Below are 22,655 nucleotides of genomic sequence, written 5' to 3' on the forward strand. Positions count from 1 at the left end.
CATGTGAATGTCCTCCTTCTTTGGGCAATGTCTTATTTGATTAAAATGAGCTACATAAATAATAGAATATTAGAACAGGATTACAAGTGAAAAGATGTAAAGTTCACTATTCCTTAGTGAACATGATGCCACAATTTTGTTTGGTGTGCGTGTGGGGGGGACTGAGGATTGAACTTTGCACTGAACTCCCCAGTACTTTTTATTTTTATTCTGAGACAGTGTCTTACTCAGTTGCTAAGTTTCCCAGGCCAGCTCTAACCCGTGATCCTCCTACCCCAGGTTTTAGTGTGCTGGGGTTGATTGTAGCTGCATGTCCAGGTCTGTCACCAGCACTGCTCTGCCTCCCCTCTGCAGGGTAGGATTCCTCACCAGCATTGATACCTTTCTCTGGAGGGGCTTCCCTGTGTACAGGGCACTGTATGCCTCAATCAGCTTTGAAGTTGCAAATATTTTTAAAGTTAGTATGTAAGGTGAGGTGATTTCATTAATTTTTATAGAAAAATAACACAGTAAAAGTAGTGGCTGAGCAAAGACTTTGAGCAGAAGATCCGAAGAGGTCACCTGTTGGTCCATACCATGTTTCCCTGTGACCACAAGCATGGATCTAAGTGTCACTCACCTGAGAATATGCTGTAGCACTGGTGAACTCATCTGCTTCCGTGACAGCAGTGACTGTCACACGCTGTGGCCTATCAGAAAATTTCTGAGAACCTTGCTTATTCTTTTAAACGTAAATTAGTAGGAGTACTGGACATTCCATAGCTCATTCACACTCACAGGCTTTGCATGTGACAGTCAGAATCCAAGTTACCTGAAATTATCACCAGTCATTAAGAGGCTACACCAAATTGTCTTCAACCATTAAGAAGAAGTGAGCACACCCACTTGGGAAATGTATAAGACTGTTCTAGGGAGATGCATTTGATTGGGATCCTGAAGAAAACAGAGCTACTTTGAAAAGGAAGAAGTATCTTGAAAGGATGAGCAAAGGAACTGAGGAAATTATATGTACAGACATTGTTTCCAGAAAGGAAAGGAGCCCACTGCTAAAGCGTAACATGCTTGAAGGGTGTGCAGAAAAGTGAGTCATGACGTAACGTTAGAGATTCCTGTAGTAGGCAGAGCCTTAGTCCATCATTGTGGAGAATTTACCAGGAGTTTGACTTCAGTTTACCTGGATCAGAGTAGAGATGATTCTCGTGGTAAAATGACATTCCTGTTCCAAAGAGTAGGAGACAGAAGCTGCAGTTAGTTGACCTTCACAAGGATTCAACAAGAGAAGGAGAATTAAGGCAATGGATACAATTCAGACAGATGTGAGACAGAACAACAACCACCATGAAAACCAACGGGAAGAAGAATCCCTATGACCTCAGCACCTGGAAGATGGGGGAAAGTGTGGCTCACAGCTGCCTGGGACGACAGGAGCCGCGCATCGGGAGGACCGGGTTGTGCAGCTGCTGTCTGAATGGAGCCCCTTTCCAGTCGTCACAGCTACATTCCAGTTTCACCTGTCCAGTCCATGGCTTCTCGGTAGGAGGGGTGTGGTGAGACAAGAGCCTCGCAGTTACCACGGTGATCCGAATGAAATCTACAACGTAGTCCCAAGACTAGGGGGCACGCAAGTAAGAACTTGGAAGGCTTCTTAGAAAGAAGGGTTCCACCACACAGGAGCAGAAAGGGTGACGCCTTTCCTCATCCATCCAGTGCTCATCACCAACACAATGAGCAGGACAAGACAGGTTAACAACCAGCCCACTTTGGCACAACACAGGTAGCCTTTGGAAAAGAGGCCGGAAGGCCAAGAAGCGCAGTCAGTTTTACGTCCACCCCATAGGAAGAGGATGGGAGCAGGCGATGCTCTGGGGGGAAAGTGCAGCCCCTGCTCAGATGTCCTGGCCTCAGTGCAGCCTCCTCTGTGGGCGGAGCATCTGCAAGGAGGCTTTCCAGGGAGCACAGGGAGAGACTTCAGACCTCGTGAGTGGCGCTGCTGAGGGTCGTGTGTCTGTGACCCACCAGGGAACACAATGCAGTGCTCGGTGACTGCTCCTGGGAAGAAGCGACAGCGACAGGGAGCAGGTCAGAGCAGCCTTGCTTCTGAGGCCCAGCTTTCTCCAGTCCACAGGGAGCAGCGCGTAGCTCACCAGCTCAGGGTTTCACGCTGGTCCTGGAGGATGGCACCGTACAGTGGACAGTGGTGTAGATGGAAGCTTTTGAAAGAGTGACCCTCCCTCCTGTCCCTTGCCCACACCCTTTCTTTCTGGAGTGCACTGGTGCTGGTACCTGGAACATTGGTGCCGGCCTTCATGGACATGGGTGCAGATGGGCTCAGCTTCTTCGCTGCTCCCTAATATAGGGCTCGGTCTGCACACACCGTGGAGACTGTGTGCTGACGAGGTGCTGTGGCCTCAGAATTTGTGCACTAACTTAATTCTCACCACTGCAATGGGAGGACTTACGGAGTTCAGTAGAATGATTTGCTAGTGGAAGTATGAAAGAAAACAGTTTTTCTCTTTGCTTCAGGATCAAGGCATAATAGCTTAAAAATAACTTTTCCAGAATGCCCCATGTCATCTCAAACCACCCTCTGTAAATTAATTGACAAAAATCTATCATGCTTCCTCTACTCCATTCACTAAAATCTTGCAGGCAAAGGGTGCACTCAGGCCTTCTCAGGCTCCCCGGCACAACAGCCTGGGGACTCAGGACCTTCCTTAAGGTGCTCACACCAGCTGCAGAGCAAGCTGGAGGCAGCATGAGCCCTGCGTGTCTACAAGACACCGGCCATGTCCCTGTCCACCCTGAAATTCAAACCTTACCGTTACACACTTTGCGGCATTTGGGCTAAAATGAAAGTGGCTGCCTGGACACTCTGGTCTCCTCTCTGGCATTTAATCAGGTGGATTTCAGTCACTGCTGGTGTATAAACTGAACAACCACATCTGTTGCTGCTCCATGCAAGTGTATGAGTGAGCCGGGGTATGAGGAGCAACACACTTCCTTCCAGACCACAAATCTCAAACATCTGCAGCATTTCTCCCCATTTGCAGAAACTGGGGAAAAATATTTGGAGATCTGAAGGTTGACTTGTCCCAAAGTTGACACTAATTGTCGGACACGGCTCCCTTACTAAACTGTAAAATGAGGGGTAAAATGAGGAAAAATGCAAGTTGGGCTTCCAGTGAGAGTAGCCCTGCCTCTCTGTAATGCAGAGCACAGTTTGCAAGAGTAAGTTCTTACTTTTATGTTTTCCACTCATATCTTCTTTTCTTATTTCTTAGTCGATTGTGGAGACACACCAGTGGGCTTCGTAGAGGGCTGTTTTTCAAATGTGTTCGCCCTCACCAATAAATAGTGCTGAAGATTTTCAGTTGTCTTGGAAACAACTCCAGAGTGACAGGTAAGTGTGCACTTGCTGGACTTTTCTCACCTCAGGTACCAGGCCCCAGTTAAATATCAGCAGGAAAATGATGGGGAAATTTGAAAGCAAAAAAACATCCAAAAGAAAATGATCCCCGAAGTTCACTAGGGTGAGACTTTCCCAGTGGTGATAACAGAAACACTGAGCTCTCGGCAGCACAGAGGGACTGAATGGACTCACACACCCCTGACGGTGAGTGATGGGGAGGGCTGCCTTGCCGACCAGAGCAAGCACTGGGTACCACCACCACCACGAGCAGCTGTGGTGACACACCAGCCACCCGCAGAACCCTTCCCCTCTGCATCCGCGTCTAGTCAGGGGCAGTTTGTCAGGATGGCTCACTATAGCAGCGGAGGGAAACCAAGGTGGAGGAGTCCCTGTCCAGTTACCGTGGGTGCTCAGGACGCACGACCCCAAGTGTGACTGTAGAAAACTGGAAGAAGCCACCCTGGCAGATTGACCACTTCAAAGGAAAAGCTCTTCTCTTCCCATAGCTCCCTAAAATAAAGTGTACTGTGCAACTTTACACCTCAGAAAGGGGTTTTACCCCTGTGATGGAAATAGTCCCTAGGGAAGGAATCTGCACAAGGAGAGCAGCTCCAGACAGACTCTTACCCCCAGGGAGACTCTTATTTTTGCAAAAGGTGACTTTCATCAACCATACACCCCACCACTGCTGGTAAGCCCTCTCCACACCCTACCACCCCAAGCGCTGAGAACCTGTTCCTTCCTGTATCTTTGGATACGACATAAACATTAAACACTGGCCTTTCTTTGCAGGTCCTACTTTCATGGGACTCCTTGCCTACATTAGAGTCATTCTTGCATCATTAGCATTATCTGACTTACTGTCAATTTGTCTACCAGCCATAGAACCTAGGAGGAGCGGGGAACGACTGTCCCTTCCTCTCTATTCTCGTACAGACACAGAGATCTCATCCCCTCCCTTGCTTTCTGCCCATTCACCGTTTCCACACCGAACAGCCAAGGTCACGGATCAACACAACAAAAAGCAAACCCAGGGATCTTGGAAATGGTGTGTTTTGAGGATCCCACAGTCGGGAAGTGGGCTTTTTGTTTGTTTTTCACAATAGAACCCTTTTTCTCTCTCCAGATACCCCTACCAAGCAGAGGGCTCCTGCAGGTCCAGCTTCCTGCAGTCTTTGGTGAGGCTTTAGGCCACCTGTGACAAGGGCCCACAGTTAGCTGTCACAGAAAGCGCCATTTCTCTCACAGGCGCAGCTCCCCGGATTTCCCAGCTGCCTGGGAGAAAACTGAGCAGCCCTCCCGCCGCTCCCACCACTTGGATTTCAAAGTAAGAAAACAGTGGGTGTGATTTTATTCCACCCCTTTCTGGCTGCCAGATTCCCCATTCACCTTTAAACTGCAGAATGAATTCTAAAAAGCGGAGCAGCAGTGGATGAAGTGCTTTCGTCACGGTTTGTGTGCACAGGGTCTCCATGCCCCGGGCAGACAAACAGGGTTTTGTTGCTCATCACACATGCGCAGAGACCCCCAGCTGCCTCTTGCCACTTTCCCGAGTACCCATGGGACACGCTTTCCTTCCATTGCACAGAAACATCATTAAAGGTATTGTGGACTGCTGGAAGAAGTACAAGTTCGAATTCTGAGACTTTAGGTAAACACACATTTATTAATAGGGCATGATCAAATAAAAGATCTTTTCTCACAAAGTGTATATTTGAAACATAGGTATTCAACATTAAATGCGCAATTTTTGGACTCTCTTCCAAAAGGTCAATCCTGATCCTCGGCATTTAGTATAGCCACCAGGGCACATCAGCCGGGCAGCCAGAGCATCTCCGTTGTAGAGAAGATAAAAATGGAAATCTTTAAATGTTGCTTTCATCCCAAAGATCTTCACATTATGAGTCTGTGGTATGAATAAAAATGTGCACATTTCCAAAAACTCCAGTGGTGTTTCTCCTGTCTTGCCTTAGGAAAGCGAGACCAAGAACAATGATTGCATGGTAAGGAAACTGTTTTAAGTCAGCTGCTCAGCCCTGACTTCACTTTCCAGGCATCTGAACTCTTCTAAGTGCCAAATGCTGTGCTGAGAGTTCTGGAAAAGAGTCAGTGTCCAGACCTCCTCCCTGGAGAAGCTCGCTACAGGACAAGAGACTCAGTAAAATGGGATAGCCCCTGTCAAGAGGTTAAGTACCTTAAGAAGACTTGGGAAGCCCGTGGTGCACTATAGTAGAAGTAAGATTATTTGTTCTGTTTCAGAGACAACTTTAAGAAAGTTCCTTGAAGGATGAGTAGCATGTCCTTGAGGGCAGAGGCCCACGAGGGACATCTGAGTGATCTGGGTGATCATGGATCATGCCTCAGTGCATGTTGGGTTCTGACAACATCTGCCTGCCAGGCTGCTGAGGGGATCCAGAGCAGCAGTGCCCTGACCTGCGGGAGGATGCAGGCAAAGGGAAGGGAAGGGAGGGAGGCGGATGGCCAGAGAGGTCCAAGTGCTGTGCTTTCTAGAGGGACATTTAAGTCAGTGGCTTACAGCAGATTGGAAGATGGACTCCAGCCAGAAAACATGGTGAAACCCTAAATAAGGTGCCCACACAGGGGATGGGTGGAGAGAAGGCACTCAGGAGTGCCTCGGGGAAAGAGCCAAGAAGGGCTCCGTAGTCAGACATGAGACATAAGGGGTAGGAGGAAAGATGCAGCATTATAATTTCAGTGGACGAGTAGACCATGAGCCTCCCTTCAACCAACCCCTAAGATGTGTGTTGCGGAACAGGACATGGAGGTAGATATAAGAATGACTTCCCCCACATTTTCCTCTGTTCTAAGGACAGGTCCAGAGCTTAGTGGACAAGGGAAAGTGTAGAGTTAGAGGTGCTCCTTGGGGACGGGCCAGGGCCCTCTCCACATGGGTGTGATTGTGCACCTACTTGCACCTGTGCTTCTCAGAGCCTGCCCACCCCCTTTGCAAGACTCTTCTAGAGAAATCTAAAGCAATTAATCAGAAATAAGCTCTGGCATGGAGGCAGAAATAAACTGCACTCACAAAGACAGCAGTGATAAGAATTATTATTGGAACTCACACAATTCTTAGCAGATTTTCTGTGAATGACAGAGACTCCAGAGTTAGAATAACTTAAGAGAAACAGAAAGGAAGTGACCTGTCTGCTGGGAATGTTTTCTGAAGGTCTGCAGCACAGAGGAAGAGTTGAGAGGACTCAGAGAGCATCAAATAGGTGTAAGAAAAGCTGCTGTGCATCATATTCTACCTCACATTTGCAAATTAAAACAACAGTTTTAGCAACTACCAGAATGGCCAGACCCAAGGCACTGTTTCAGAGATGACTTTATTTATGGAAGATTTCAGAGGCCAACAAGCAGAGGGAGCAACTGGAACTCTCATTGTTTTCTGGCATGAACGCAAAGTTGTACAGACCCTTTGGAAAGCAGCTGGGAAGTTTCTTACAAAGCTAGACGTACTCACCCTGTGATTTAGTGGTCATGGCTCTTGATATTTACTCAAGAGTGGTGAAAACTTTCACTCACACAAAAACCCATACACACACATTTATAGAAGCTTTATTTATAAATGCTAATCTAGGAAGCAACCAAGACATCCTACAGTAGGTGAATGGAAAACCAGTGGATAAATGCATTGTCGTACTACTTGTTGATACAAAGAAGTGTGCTACCAAGCCAGGAAGCGTCATGGAGGAAATTTAAATTCAGATTGTTAAGTCAAAGAAGCCTGTCTTAAAAGACTACAGAGTATGAGATTTCTGCTCTGCGACATTCTGAACAAAACTGGTTTTTGGAGACTTTAAGGAAATCCGTGATCCAAAATTTGAGAGAAAAGAGGGTAAAAGAAACTATGCTGCAAGAGACTGTAAGAGTGGACACGTGCTGCCATGCACTGGCCAGAACCCATAGCCTTTGACGTCCCTGCTCAGCCCACCATGACAGTTATGGGCGGCGAGGCTGGCAGCACGTACTGTGTGGTGGAGACGAGTCAGCAAGTCAGGCGCATGCTCCCGCCGAGGAGCCCAAGCGAGTACTTCGCATTCTAGTGGGGATTTTTCTACTTTTTAAAACATACTTGTACAAAACAGTGGATTTCACTTTGACTGATTCATACATGCATGTACTTTGATCTCTTCCACCACTGCCCGCCCACCCCTCACTCCATGCCCAGCCCTACACCTCGTTTTACATAGGGGGAGGCTCACTGTGCATGTTTAGCTCAGATCCATTCTCCTCCATTCACGTGACCCACTCTTGTCTTTTTTTTGAAAGATAAGACACACAAGAGAGGACATGCCCTAATTGTCTTTCTGAGTCTGGCTTATTTTACTCAGTCTATTGGTCACCAGATCCATTCATTTCCTGCAAATGACAGAATTCCATTCTTCCTTTTGGCAATGTGTGTATGTACCACATTTTATTTATCCAGTCTTCTGTGGATGCACACCTAAGCTGGTCCCAAGTCTTGGCTACTGCAAATAGGGCCAGGATAATCCTAGGTATGCATCAATCCCCTTAGTATGTTGACTTTAATTGTTTTGGATATATACCAAAGAGTTGAATAGCTATTCAAATAGTTCTATTTAAGTTTTTGAAGACACTTCACACTGACTGCCCCAGTGGATGCACTAATTTACATTCCTACCAGCAGTGTAGAAGGGTTTCTTTTTCCTTTACATCTTTACTGGCACTTATCTTTTCTTATTTGTTTGTTTGTTTTTTGTTTTTGGTGTGCATTCTTGATATTACTCATTCTGACTTAGGTGGTGTTTTGATGTAGTTTTTATTTTAATTTCCATAATGTCTAAAGATATGGAACATTTTATATACTTATTGGCCATGTGTACTTCTTAGAAGTGCCTGTTCAATTTATTTGCCCATTTATTGATTGGGTATTTGCTTTTGGTCTTAAGATTTTGAGTTCATTATACATTCCACACGTGATTCTATCAGGCAAAGATTTTCTTCCATTCTGTGGGTTGTCTCTTCACTCTGTTAGATTTTTTCTTCCCTGTGTAGACACTTTTTATTTGATTCAGACCCATTTGTTGATTTTTGCTATTACTTTTTGTGCTATTAGATTTATGCCAGAAATATTTGCCTATGATCCTGGTGTTTCTCCTATATTTTCTTTTAGAAGATTCAAAGTTTTAGATATTATGCTTAGGTCTTCGATATTGATTTTATACAGGGTAAGAGAGAGGAGTCTAATCCAATCTTCCAGCAGTGGTTATGTAGCTTTCCCAGAACAATTTGTAAAAGAGACTGTCTTTTCTCCAACGTGCATTTTGTCTGCTCTCACCACTCTTGTTCAATAGGGTTTTTGAAGTTTTAGCAGAGCACTTAAGCAATAGAAAAAATTAAAAAGACACACAAACAGAAAAAGAACAAGTCAAATTATTCTTGTTTGTAGATGGTATGGTGTTTTACGTATAAGACCTTAAAGACTCCCATGAAAGATGTTTAGAGCTCATCAATGTAGTAAGCAAAGCAGCAGGGAATCACTAGCTTTACTATATACCAATAGTGGACTAGCTGAGCAGCAAATCAGGAAAATAATTCCATTCACAACAGCATCAAAAAATAAAACACATAGAAATCAACCAATGAAGCAGGTGAAAGACTTCTGCAATGAAATTCTCAGACCACTGAGGGAGGAAATTGAAACAGACAGCAGAAGACAGGAAGACCTCCCTTGCTCATGAACTGGTAGAATTAATGTTATCAAAGTGGTAGTGCTACCAAGAGTAACACATATGTTCAATGTGATTGAAAATATTCAAGACATTCTTCAGAGAACTAGAAAAAAATTGCAAAATTTATATGAAAACACAAAAGACTTAGAGTAGTCAAAAGAATCCTAAGCAAAAAGCGAGCCTGGAGGTACCACAATACCTGATTTCAAATTATACTGCAAAATGATCATAACAAAAGCAGCATAGCACTGGCACATAGTACTGGCATAGACCAGTGGAACAGAATGGAGGACACAGAATCACACGCATGTATTACAGTCGTCTGGGGCTGGATAAAAGAGCCAGCCCATCAGTTTGCATTGACACTCTAAGAGGGCACAGAACAGTCTGGAGGACACCTGTGAGTGACCCAGCAGACACAGCTAACCTATTAAGTTTGCCTGATTGGATATCTCAAGATCAACATTATAAAAAGGTGGTATTCTTATGCTGAAAAAGGGACTAATGTCTATCTATTTTAACACTGTCTTAAAATAGAAACTCAGTGTTATTCTTTTACACACGTAAATCTTTATCCACAGCTGGGTCTATTAAACATCATTTTCATAGTCTTGGTAACATCTTTATCATAGACGCCCTTCCTTGTGCTTATAACTGAGTTGGAACTCTTCATTGTGTACAATTATCTTGTAGCACCTCTTTGGTACCATTTTTATCAATATGACCGTGAATGATGACTTCTTTTCAGAATGAGTTTTGAATTAATTTTTGGGAAAAGTTTTGTACTTAAATTTGCTGAACTCTAACTTAGTTGTAAGTTTCTCTATTGGTTCTCTGTATTTTCCTTAGCACCGGCATATCATCTGTAAATAATTCTAATTGTTGATTCTCTCCTCTTTTAGCCTGTGATCGCCAGAAAGCAGCATCTTAGGAACGGTTTATGGGCTAATAATTTACGGGGGAGTGCAATTACGGGAACAGAGTTGAGGACCAGAAAGAATGAGGCAGAGAAGCAAAGGCTGTTCATAAGAGATTTTTGGACCTTGGGAGATACCATTAAGTATGACTGATAGAGAATCCTGTGGTCTTGTGCATCAGGAAATCACCTAAGTTACATTTTAGGACAGTGAGTCCAGAAGAAAAAGGGAGAAGAATTAATCCACTAACTCTCCTCTCTGCAGGGAAGAGGTAAGTGCCTTCCCTACGGTCTCCCTGTTAGGTTCTTCAGCTGGGCTACAAATTAAATTAATAATGAAGTTAAGACAGAGTAACAGGAAGAAAACTTGTTTAATTACATACGTATGCACTGCAGCCCTACATCAAAATCTGAGCCTTGAAAGAGGACCAGAGGCTTGGGGCTTTTGTCGCATACGGAGTTGCAAAAAGGGCCCTGCAGATTCTGGGGGGAAAACAAATTCTGGGAAGCAGTAGGGAGGAAATATGGGGTGTAAAGGTTACCTGGTTGTATCTCCAGAGATAAATTTGTCCCTGAACAGCTTCTTCCTGGTAGAGACACCTTCAGTAATGAGAATTTCCTGTAAAGATCTACACTTCTCTTACAAAAGGGCAGCTTTTCAGAGCTACTGCTGCATCAATGAAAGGTTTGGCAGAAGTTTTGTGGTTCCCAACAAGCTCCTTAAAAGCTTGAAAACAAGGACTCTAACATCAAAGGGTTTTCTCAGACAGAGAGGAGGAATGTGAGGCCCATTATAAGCTACAAGACCATCTATGTTGGAAAGAGAAACAAATCAAGTAACATCCTGGACATGTTTCTGGAAAGCGTGGTCCTCCTCGTGGACAGCACTGGCCAGGTCCCTCCAAGGGACAGTCCCATACAGTCACAGTCCTGGAGATCTTGCAGTGGGACAGAGTGTGGCAGAGGAAGACCATGAAACCAGCACTCCTGACCCAAGTAAGCCCAGGATAATTTGTGTGCTTGTGTCTCAGCTTTAACAAACATGAGTGAATGGAAAAGAAATTTAAATTTGAAATAAACAAAAAGTTTATAGAAGACTGAAAGCTAATGTTCTTTCCAGCTGTACATTATGTTTGTGTTTTAAGCTAAGTATTATTATAAGAGCCAAAATTACAGCTAGGCAAGAATCCCATTTTTTGCATCTGTGAATATTAAACCTAGAAGGAGAAGAGTAAGTCTAGCGGCTGGGGGATGGGGTAAAAAATGGGTGATTGGATCGGATAGTGCAGCATGGAGCTTGGGAATGTTACTCTGCATCCTGTTAATGTGTACAATTAAATTCGACCTGCTGCTGGACGCCTGGCAGATTGGGGCAGGAGGATCACAAGTCTTAGGTCAGCCTAGGCAAATTACTTGACCTTGTCTCAAAAATAAAATATAAATAAATAAGTGAATGGTTGAGGATGTCACTCAGTTCAAAGACCTTGAGTTATGTGTAATTAATACATGTTAATCATTTCAAAAAGTCATAAAGTTAAAAAAGTACAAGTTTATAAAATAAAACATTACGGGACTGCTAAGGCATGTAACTAATGGGACAGCATGACCCTCGTGCTCTGGACCAGTTGAGGGCCAGGGGACGGAAGCAGCCCTGCACCATAGCATAGCAATGAGTGAGAGACTGGTCCTACACCCCTGGGTGGGAAGATTGCACGGGGTCTCGGCAGCTCTGGGCTGTCTCTCAGGCAGCAGTAGGAGCAGACAGTCAGCCCACAGAGCTGCATCTCACCCCACCCTGCAACAAGCACTAGGAGAAGAAGCAGCCTTCACTGGAGCACAGCAACAAGTGGGAGGTTGCACTCTCTCAGCAGGAGGGAAGATCAAAGTAGGACTGAGCAGCCTTGAATGGCAGCGGAAGCAGCAGAGAGTCAGCCCAAGGCACAGCACCCTACCCGCTCTGCAACACATGGGCAAAGACAGAGACATGCCCGTAGAAATGGAACAGAAGAGGCTGTGCAAGGACCAGGAGGAGCGGACTGCGCACAGCGCTGGGAGCAGCCTTAAGCTGTCTGTCTGAAGGCACCACATCAACTGGGAGAGAGATGAAACAAAAAGTGTCAGGAGTGGGTGAGCCACCAAGGAATACAGAGACGGTCACTAGCTGAAGACTCTGGTCCCCTCACTCCACATCTGCAAGCCAAGATCAAATCCGCATCCAGCACTAATTCCACTGCAGGCTTGGTGGGATTACCCAGCAGTATTGGGCTCTCTAACTTGGACGCTGCCACAGAACTATGGACAGCACCATAGAACCATGGACAGCAGAGGAGTTCTAGTACTTTTTCCTTTTGCTTCTGTTGTTTTCCTTTTTCTGTCTGTGTATGTTTGTTTGTTTCTCTGAGTTTTTATCTTTATTTTTGTTCTAGTCTATTCATCTTCTTTCTCCCTTTCCTCAACTATCTCTGACTTTGTGATGTTCTCATGTGGGTGAACATTGTCACTAGCCTTTCTGGTTCACTTTGATAATCTTTTGCTTTCTCCTTCCTTCTTTTACTCCTGCCCTCTTCTCTAGTATTTCAAAGCTTCCATGATGGTCCCTTCTCCAGGCTTGCTTCTATTGTATTTATCTCCAATTACCTCTCTGTTTTGTCCCCATTCCTCCTAAATTTCCCCACCACAGGGTAAAATCACCCTACTAAGGGGAAGCTCTTTGCATACAAGTTCCTGATTTGGGTTGGATTTTGTTGTATAACTAGATCTTTGCCATATGGTTAAAGGGAATAAATTAACACCATAGTTTGTCCATTTCTAAGCTCTGCACTTCATGCTATTATTATTGCCAATTGTATTACTTTATCCAGAATATCATGTCTGTTACAATCAGAGTTCTCCCTTGTATGACAACACTGAGGTTGTCTGGGGTCCTAACCATCCACACAGTCCAGTACCAAAGGATTAGGTGCTGAACAAAGTAGCAACATTATATCTTTAATAAATTCTGAAGGTAGGATCTATCTTGTGACAGACACAGAAACCAAGAGCCTCCAATACCAAGAAGACATCTCTGAAGAGCACAGATTTTCTAGGGAGGCCTCAATTCTAGTGCACAATACTACAGTTATATACTATAAGATATTTATAAGTATCAATACAGAAAACAAAATAAAATTATAAAATAGAAAATGACAAGATGCAGAAGTAAAATCCAACCCCAGACTTCCAGCCCACCAAGGATAAATGCACAGAACAATGAGGCAGAGAAAAATGGAAGCCACCCACCTGAAATTTCTAAAATGATGGCAGCAGAAGTTAAAAAAAAAAGGTATATAACACTATAGAGGAAATCAGATAAGAAATAATATCCCAGGTTAGAAAAAGAGATGATGACCAAAATGGAGGACTTACTCGGCAAATCTGGAGTACACATAGATTTTTAAAAATAGAGGAACATAGGAAAATAATGTAAATCATGAATGCCCAGTACAGGAAAGAAATTAAATCTATGAAACAGATTTAAGCAAATATCCAAGGAATTAAAAATTACATTGAAAGTTTGCAAAACCATATGAATGAAAGGGAAGATAAAATATCAGACCTAGAGGACAAGATTGCAGGTAGCAATCATGAAAAGAAAGTTCTCTTAGCAATTGATCATGAGAAAGAAATCTAACAGCTGCAAGATGAACAACATAAAGCTGATCTGAGACAATGACAAAGCAGGGGTCAGCAAAAATGACATAAAAAAAGCTATGTATAGAAGTAATGGCAGGAAACTTCCCAAGCATGGGAAAAGAATTTGACAACAGACAAGTGAGGTCAGTAAGACTCCAATTAGCCACAGCCAAAATAAATATACACCAAGACATATATGAAAACATCATACTACAGTGGTATATGTGCACCCACTCTCAAAATTGTTACATGCAATCCTAATCAAAATAGCATTAGGATAATTCAGAAAACTAAAGAACACATTCCTAAAATTCATTTGGAACCAGAAGAGACACAGACTAGCAAAAACACTTTTGGGCAACAAAGACAGGACAGAGAGTATTACAATCTCTGACATGAAATATACTACAGAGCTACTGTGATACAAACATCATGGTACTGGCAAACAAACAGATCTGAGGGTAGGTGGAACAGATTAGAAGATGCAGAAACAACTCCAAATACACTTTGCCACCTTATCTTTGACAAAGGGGCCAAACAAATAGTGCTGGAAGTCTGGCTTTCCACATGCTGAGGACTAAAACTAGACTCATGTCTACCACCATGCACTAAACTAAAATCAAAATGGATGAAAGATCTAAATATTAAAACATAAACACTAAATCTGCTGGGAGAGAGAAGTAGAACTCTTGAGCACATAGGTTTAGGCAGACTTTGTAAACAGAACTCCACTTGCACAGGAAATACTGTAAAGAATGAACAACTGGGGTCTCATCTCATTAATAAAAAGTTTACGCGCAGCAAAAGAAATCACCAATAGAGTGAAAAGACAGCCCACAGAGTGGGAAAAATTTTAGCCTGTTGTTGCTCCCAGGACTAATAGCTACAACATATAAAGAAATGAAAAAAATCAGACTCCTCACATTTAATATCCGAATCTAAAAATGGGCATTTGAGACAAATACACACTTCTCAGAAGAAGACCAAATGGCAAATAAATATATGAAAAAAGGTTCAACATCACTCATCACTGAGAAATGAAAATTAAAACAGTGCTGAGACACCATGTCACTCCAGAAAGAATAGCTATCACCAAGGAAACAACCAACAACAAGTGCTGGAGGGGCTGTGGAGAAAAAGGAACACTTCTCCTTTGTTGGTGGGAGTGTAGACTGGCTCGACCGTGGTGGAAATCAGTGTGCAGATTCCTCAAAAGCTATGATTAGAGTTCCCACTCGACTCAGCTATTCCCCTTTTTGGCATCTTCCTAAAGAATTAAAAGCATCATATGACAGCTGTATATGTGCACCCGTGTTTATAGCAGCACAGTTTGTAGTAGCTAAATCTTGGAAACAACCCAAATGCCCATCAACTGAGCAATGGATAAAAATGATGTGCTTTTTTAATGTAATGGAGTATTAATCAGGCGTAGATAAGCATAAACTTGAGACATTTATAGCTAAATGAATGAACCTAGGTACCATAATTGTAAGTGAACTAAATCTGACACATGTGTAAATATCTCATGGTCTCTCTGGTATGAAGAACTGAAAGTCTAAATAAGAACAAAAATGTACAATAGAGATTGTGAAATAGGAAGAAATTTTTAAAGGCCAATGGGAACTGGTGTGGGGTAGGGAGAGAGAAAGGAAGGGAAGAGAAAAAATGAGAAGAGAAAGATAAAATGGAAACAAAGCTCTGTAAATAAAGAAAGCAATTTGGGTGGAAGTGAGGGAAGAGGAATGGGAAAAAAGAGGAATCAAGGTATACCATGTACTGGCACAAATTCCCTATGATGAATGTGGTCGTTAGGTATTTTGAAATTGTACCAATAAACTTAATTAAGTTTTAAAAAATAATTAAGACGTTTACGTGAAGCTAAGTCCAGTTATTATTGAAGATAGCATTGTGTGCCATGTCTGTGAGTGCACACTTGTCCTCAGAACCATCCTGGCTTCACCCCTAGGCCTGCTCATCCCCAGCAGACGAGAGCAGGTCTTCTCTGTACGTGGCACAGTGGCAGGAAGGTGCCGTGTTGCACCAGCCACGTCATATTTTCTCCGTGCGTCTCTGTGTTCAGACGTGTCCAGAGACACAAGGAATCTGTGCCACAGTTTCACTGCTGTGCTGCACAGGGGTGAGGCCATGGCCCGGCCAGGTAGCCCTGATGTGCAATGAGCTACACAGTGCAGGGGTGTGTGTGTGTGTGTGTGTGTGTGTGTGTGTGTGTGTGTGTCTGTGTGTACCCTCCGATGTTCATAATCTGATTTCTAAGTGCATTTCTCCAAGCAGAGCTCCATCATCACATGATGCTGAGCTCACTCATGCACATCTGTGTCCAAAGAACATCTTCCCTAGAGCAGCAGGAAGATATTTAAGGCCCATGATGAGTGTCACTGCTCCCTTGAATCAAACGAGTCTTCTTGTCAATTAGTTTGTCTCATTTCCAGCTCCAGGCACGCACCTTAGGCAGAGGTATATGATACGAAAGCCAAGCCAGAGCTGCTAAGGCGCTGGCTCAATTAGTAGTGGGGAACTTTACAGACATTCAGAAAGTTGCCACTTCACTGGTTCATCAAATTAAGTTTCAGGAAAGTCCCAGGAGCAGTATTTTTAATATGGAAGAGAAGTAAAATGCATGAAGATTTATTCTGTTACAGGTGAAAGAGTTACAATGATTGTGAATGCTACAGTGAACTCAAACATTTAATCTCAAAGAAGAAAATGGGTTATTTTTGAAATATGAAAAATGTACAAATGTAAGTGCCTTAAGAACTTAGGTATCATAAATACATTTGAAATTAGCTGTAGTTGAAATGGTATAATATTGGTAAAATATTATCCAAAGGTCACAACTATACTTATAGATATATATAGAGTATATTTTATATATGCACACATATCTATAGATATAAATACTATTTAAACTAAGAAAATATTTATGTTGATGCTGGTGTCAATCAGCTGCTTATTTCTATGATTTTCTTTTTGATGTCCATCATCAATTGTATCTTAAAAACACCTGTGCCTTTAACACCTACTTTTATAAACCAGCTTCTGTATCCAACACTATAGTTGAAATTTTTATAAATAAGTTCTCTAACTTTGGTTGCAGTTAGTTAAGTTAGTTAAAGTGATTAAACAAAGAAAGCTACTTAAGCATCTCATGCTATTTATTTATTGGGTTTTCTTTCCTTTTTTTTCTTTTTTGAGACAGGATTTCACTATGTCGTTCAGGCTGACCTTGAACTCGCTATGTATCCCCGGCTGGCCTTGAACTCACGGTGTTCTTCCTGTCTCAGTCTTCAGAGTGCTGGGATTGCAGGCGTGCACCACCATGCCTGGCTCTCATTCTTTTCAAAAAGATGCATTTATTGAACTAAATGTAGCCAACTGCACAGAGATTCATACAATCTAGAATATTTGATTTGATATTCTGCAATTATTCTATGGGATATTTTAATTTGTTTGATGAAGCTTCTAATTTTAATTGGATATGTTTATACGCTGAATGGGAATGGTATGGAAATGAAATTGCATACCTTGCTGTCTTGGTAGTGCTGTAAATATTTTGCTAAAATATTTGAAAGAATTACAAATAGATAAAACCACTTAGACATGCTTTACCTTTTAAAACTATTTCTTTGTGGAGGGTATCATGAATATGTATGTGCAAAAGAAGAAATACCTGCCAACATATTATGTCTTAAATATTTACAGATTATTCTATAAAATTTAGAAAAGGGCAGCAGAGAGCTCACTGAAAGGCAGTGGTTTCACTTCAAGGAACAAAAAACAACCAAAATCTCTCCATATAACACAAAAAATGAAGCAAAAACCTTTACCTGAATAGTTTGCTCTCAGTTTAACCTACAGCTAAATCTATTTTAAAGACAGCATTTTTCTCACAAATATGGAGCTGTCATTGGAAGGTGTTAATGTTTTCAAACTTATTAAACATAAAATGCAACTTGAAGACCGAAAATCATTTCACGATAAAGAGATTTAAAAATCTAAGAAAATTAAAAATGCCAGATAGCAGTAAGAAACCTTTAAAGTATTTAAATGTGTAGTAACCATAAATTGTTTGATCGTGCATTTATAATGATGAAATAATCAGAATAAGAAGCTGATTTTATTATTCTTTTAAATATGTGTACATGTATTATCTAAATTGTAACAAGAAATTTGTTTTTAAAATAGTATTTGATGAAAAATTTTTAGGCCCCAAACACAATTTTTTAAATTGACTGGTTTGATTCTTGCTTTCTGAATCTTTTTGCTTTCTAAAACTTGAACTTTATATTACTTTTCAAATAATAGGTGTATGGAATTAAATTTGCATATCACACAATTTACAAACAAAGTGTAAGATTCAGTGGATTTTATAACATTGGCAGAACTGTATAACCATGATCACAATCAAATTTAGAATAGTTTTGTTATCCTGAAACAAAAGTCTGTATCCATTAACTGTCATCTCCCAATCCCTAGCCCCTATGACTAGCAGAGTACTTTTAAACTTTGTAAAAACCCTGCAAAGATAGTGAAGGGAATTCCAAATAATGTTTTCTCAGCCTTCTCTATCTATACACTCACATGCAGGGAGAATATTTTACAAATGAAGGACAGTGGTGAGGCATCGTGTTCTTTTCCTTTCCAGAGTCCCTTCACTCCCAGTTTTCATGTACTTTTAGGCTTCCTTCACTTAGTCTGTCCTTGTTTGTGAGGACATTTACAGTTTTGAGAAGAAATGGCCAGGCTATTTTTTAGAATATGCCTCAATGAGACAGTCTTGTGCATAGCTACACTGGATAGCGAGGTTTCGGCAGCAAGGCTACAAACATGACTTAGGATTTTCATCTGATCATATCAACTTGATATCATTGACACTGACTTTAATCACTTGACTGAATTAGTGTTTGTCAGCACCGTGCGCGATAAAGTGATTATTATTTTTAACCTCTTTCCCTACTGCTGTCTTTGTGAGGGGATGACTGTGCACAGCCCACAGTAAATTTTTCTTCAAAAATGTGAGCAGATTTTAAAGCACTTGGAATTTCTCACGTGGTGAGAGTTTGACAATTTTTCACTATTTAATGGATGATAGCTTCATATTTACAGTGTTTATTTTATAATTTGGATTGTGATCCTAAATGATTTCACTTGTGGATTTTTTTTTTTTTTTTTTTTTTTTTTTGGTTCATATGCCAACTTTGGAACTGAGATTCTTTCTATTGGTTTCTGTGTCTTGATGCAAATCCCAATCCTGATGAGGCTTTTTGTTGTTCTTGTTTCTGACTGAAGAAATGATACGTTTCTAATTATATATGACAAATACCAATTTTTTCAAGAGGTAATTTAGTACCCTTCATACTCTTACTTAAAAAAATGAGGAAAGGTAGCCAGTTTCTTGTTACCAATTAAAACTTCCTTTATATTCCTTTATTAAGTAATTTCCTTCTTACTTATTTCCGAAGGTCTCCATTCCTCTTTGTTTCATTTTCCATTTTCATTCCTAGAGGAATGCTAGAGGATTCCTAGAGGATGCTTTCCCCACATATTCCGGTGGCTCAGCTCTACCTCCACTGAAACGGGCTGAGTTTGTCTCCCATTGCCTGATGGACGATATCTCCCTTAAGAAAATCTCCATTCTTCAAGTATACTTTTGCGGGATATTTAAATATGAATTCCCATTACCTTTAATCAGTGGAAGCGGGCTTCCCGACAGTTCCCACAGGAGCTCAGCAGCAAGCCACGTGCTGTGTGTCCTCCGTGTTCCCCTGCGCTTCTTTCAGGGAAAGGTGGGGTAAGTTTTGGGAGATGTGCACAGCCAGCTCACCGCCAGCTAGTCACGGTACCCAACCTCTCCCCAGTTACAGAAGTGTCCTGTGCTCTTCGCGAGACATTCCCCATGCTTCCCTCTCGGTCATCAGGGATCAGCTTGGTGGTGCCTGGGCTTCATCTAACCCTCCTTCTTCTGCATCTGACACTGTGTTCAAACAATGCTGCTTGACGTTCACCCACGCTCCTCCAAGTGTCTGCGGTTCGTTCTCATCCCTCACCGGGCTGAGCCACAAGGCGCCACAGTCTTAACCTGACGGAAACTTAAGTTGCTGCTAGTTTATGACAATTGCCATGTTGACATCCTCCTGCTGTCACAATCACCAAGGACTTAACTGCTAGAAATAACAGCAGCCCATCCACTTTACAGTTCCGAGCTCAGCACCCAGCACAACCTCACTGTGGTGAAGGTAAAATGTTGGAGGGCTGCCTCACTTCCCAGCCTCTCTGGATGGTGGTGCTCACCCACATCCCAGGTGCATGGCTTGTCTTCAAAGGCAGTCACTCTCCTCCTCCTCCTCCTCCTCCTCCTCCTCCTCCTCCTGTGTCTGCCTTTCATCCCAAAGGCAGGAAACTGTCTTTCAGAAGTTGTACAGCAATGCTGGACTCCTGCAGACAATCCAGGTTGATCTTCCCATTTTAAGGTCTTTATTTTAATCATATTTCTCTACTCACCATTTCTATGGTGATTACCATACCTATGTGTTCCAAAGTTCAGGACTTACACAAATGTGGGAGGGAGTTATTTCCTTTGTCATAACCTTAGAAATAAAGCTGCCATGCAGGTCTCATACAACCCAATTTGTGTACATGTATTTTCCTCCTTGAGGCAGGTCATATGGGTAAAAGTGGCATAGAATGGATGGGCCATGAGGTAGGTTCTTGATTAACTTTAAACACCACTGCCAAACATTATTTTGTACTCCCTCCAAAAACTCCAGGAGACTTCCAATTTTTCCACTTCTTCACAAGTATTTGGTAGAAGCAATATTTTTTTGTTTAAGTGTTGCAGTCTTTCCAGTGGGTGTTAACTTCATGTTACTGTAACTTTTACAATTTTTACCTAGTGATTCTTGACGTTAAGCATCTTTTTTCCTATATGGCTTAAGGAGATTGTTCATCTTACATATTTCCACAGTTTTGTAAGCATTCTATGTGTGTTTTGAATGGGCTTCCCATGGGCTTCAGTTTGTTTATTCATTTTCTGTTGCTTTTGTTAGTACATGATTCCGTACATAATGATTGCACTCACTGTAGAGAACTGGTACAGGTCATAACACATTTCAACTGTTTCTTCCTCTTCGATCCACCCTTTTTATTTTCTCAGCATCAGATTCATTTATATTTATCCTATAAAACCTTATAAAGTTAATTATCATATGTACAGATGGAAAAACAGACTAATAGGTCAAAGAACATAAACTACATGTAAGACCATTGTACCAAGTCAAGGTAAACTTGTAGGTACATTGTCCCCACTGGATTACAATACCTTTTAATCTTTCTTTCTTTTTTCTTTTTATCTGTTGTTGATTTCATACTTCATTATACTGAGTTTTTCATATAAGAGAAACCAGGCAGTATCTAAGCTTGTGTGTCAGACATAGAGCTCAGATACTCATTTTATGTTTATTATTTTCTCCTACTTATTGGTTTATCTTTCATTTAGCAGTGTGCATCAAAGCACATAATACTTAATTTTGTTGGAGTTCACTCAGTCTTTTTTCCCACGTGACTAGTATTTTTGTGACTGCTGTGTGAAATCTTTACCTATTCTGATGAGCAAAGATAAATTTTCCACTGTTTTATTTCTCAGTGCAGATTTTTTACATATTTCAGATACTTTCCTAGTGCTTTACTTCTAGCTATATTTTTATTTATATGTTTCACATGTCTGCCTTACATTGTAAAAGTCATGTTCTGTTGTGGAGTTTCATGGAGGTCAAAGATCTGCCTTTTGGCATTTCCTTTTTGACTAGGGGCTCGGTAGATGTGAATATGTTTCTAGATTCTCCTCCAATTCCACGGACATATGTGCTTGTCCACATCCACACAGTCTTCATCATTATCACTTAGAATGTTTTAAATAACATAAAGCGTAGCATTCAGTCTTAAAATATACTCTTTTGTAAAACTGTTTTAGCAGTTTTATGTACCTTAACTTTGCAAACCAATTAGTCAGTATCTAGAAAAAAACAACTTCTGTTTAGGCTTTGTTTAAGTTACACTGAGTCCATATATAAAACTAGAAACAATTGAAGTTTATCAGCATTGAGCTTTCTAATCTAACTTTTCTCAGGGTTATGGATTTTGTATTTATATTTCTTCTCTTATGTCAGAACATTGTATTAATAGTAAGCATTGTGACTTTACCTTGCTATAGTCTGAGCTTTCTTCTATTTATGAATAGTGTTGAACTTTGTGCGCCATCTGATAAAGTGACTTCCAAGCAGGTTGATCTACTTAATTTTTTAAAATTTGCTTGTCTTTTAAGATTCATTAGAGCAAAACCAGAGCACCCTTTAGTCTGGAATGGGTGCTGCCTACTGTCACCCTGCGAAGGAGTCTACCACATACTTTGGGCTTTCCGGCTTCTGTGCAATCTGTCTGCTGGGAATGCTCATGATTTCCACTTTTCTGTGGGCTCTGAGAATCCTGTGGTTTACGTCTTTCCATGGGTCATTTCCTCTGTGGAGATCAGGGTGGGGTGTCACCTTGACTGGCCTTGGAGTCCACAAGGGGCCTGGTAGAACATACTTCTTGATGTGTCTGTTGGGTTATGGAGCCATGGCCGTGGAGTCTACATCTGCCCCTTTGTCCTTCCTCTGTGTGACTATTCTACTCCTCTGCTTCTTGGCCATCATGAACTAATGGGCTTTACTCCAGGACAGGTGTTTGCCATGAGGTTTCTCCTGTGGAGCCAGGATATGATGTATTTAATCCCAGTACAGTATGGGCCAAATTAAACCTCCTCCTTAAGGGTATTGCATGTAGTTAAGCGTGGCAGGCATTGTGCCACAACGTGAAAGCTGACTAATACAGAAAATTGATATGGAGAAGTGGCATCACTGCTGTTACTGTACCTGACTATGTAGTT

This window comes from Chinchilla lanigera, unplaced genomic scaffold (genome assembly GCF_000276665.1).
Source record: "Chinchilla lanigera isolate Chin_1 unplaced genomic scaffold, ChiLan1.0 scaffold00002, whole genome shotgun sequence".
In the NCBI taxonomy this organism is placed as follows: domain Eukaryota; kingdom Metazoa; phylum Chordata; class Mammalia; order Rodentia; family Chinchillidae; genus Chinchilla; species Chinchilla lanigera.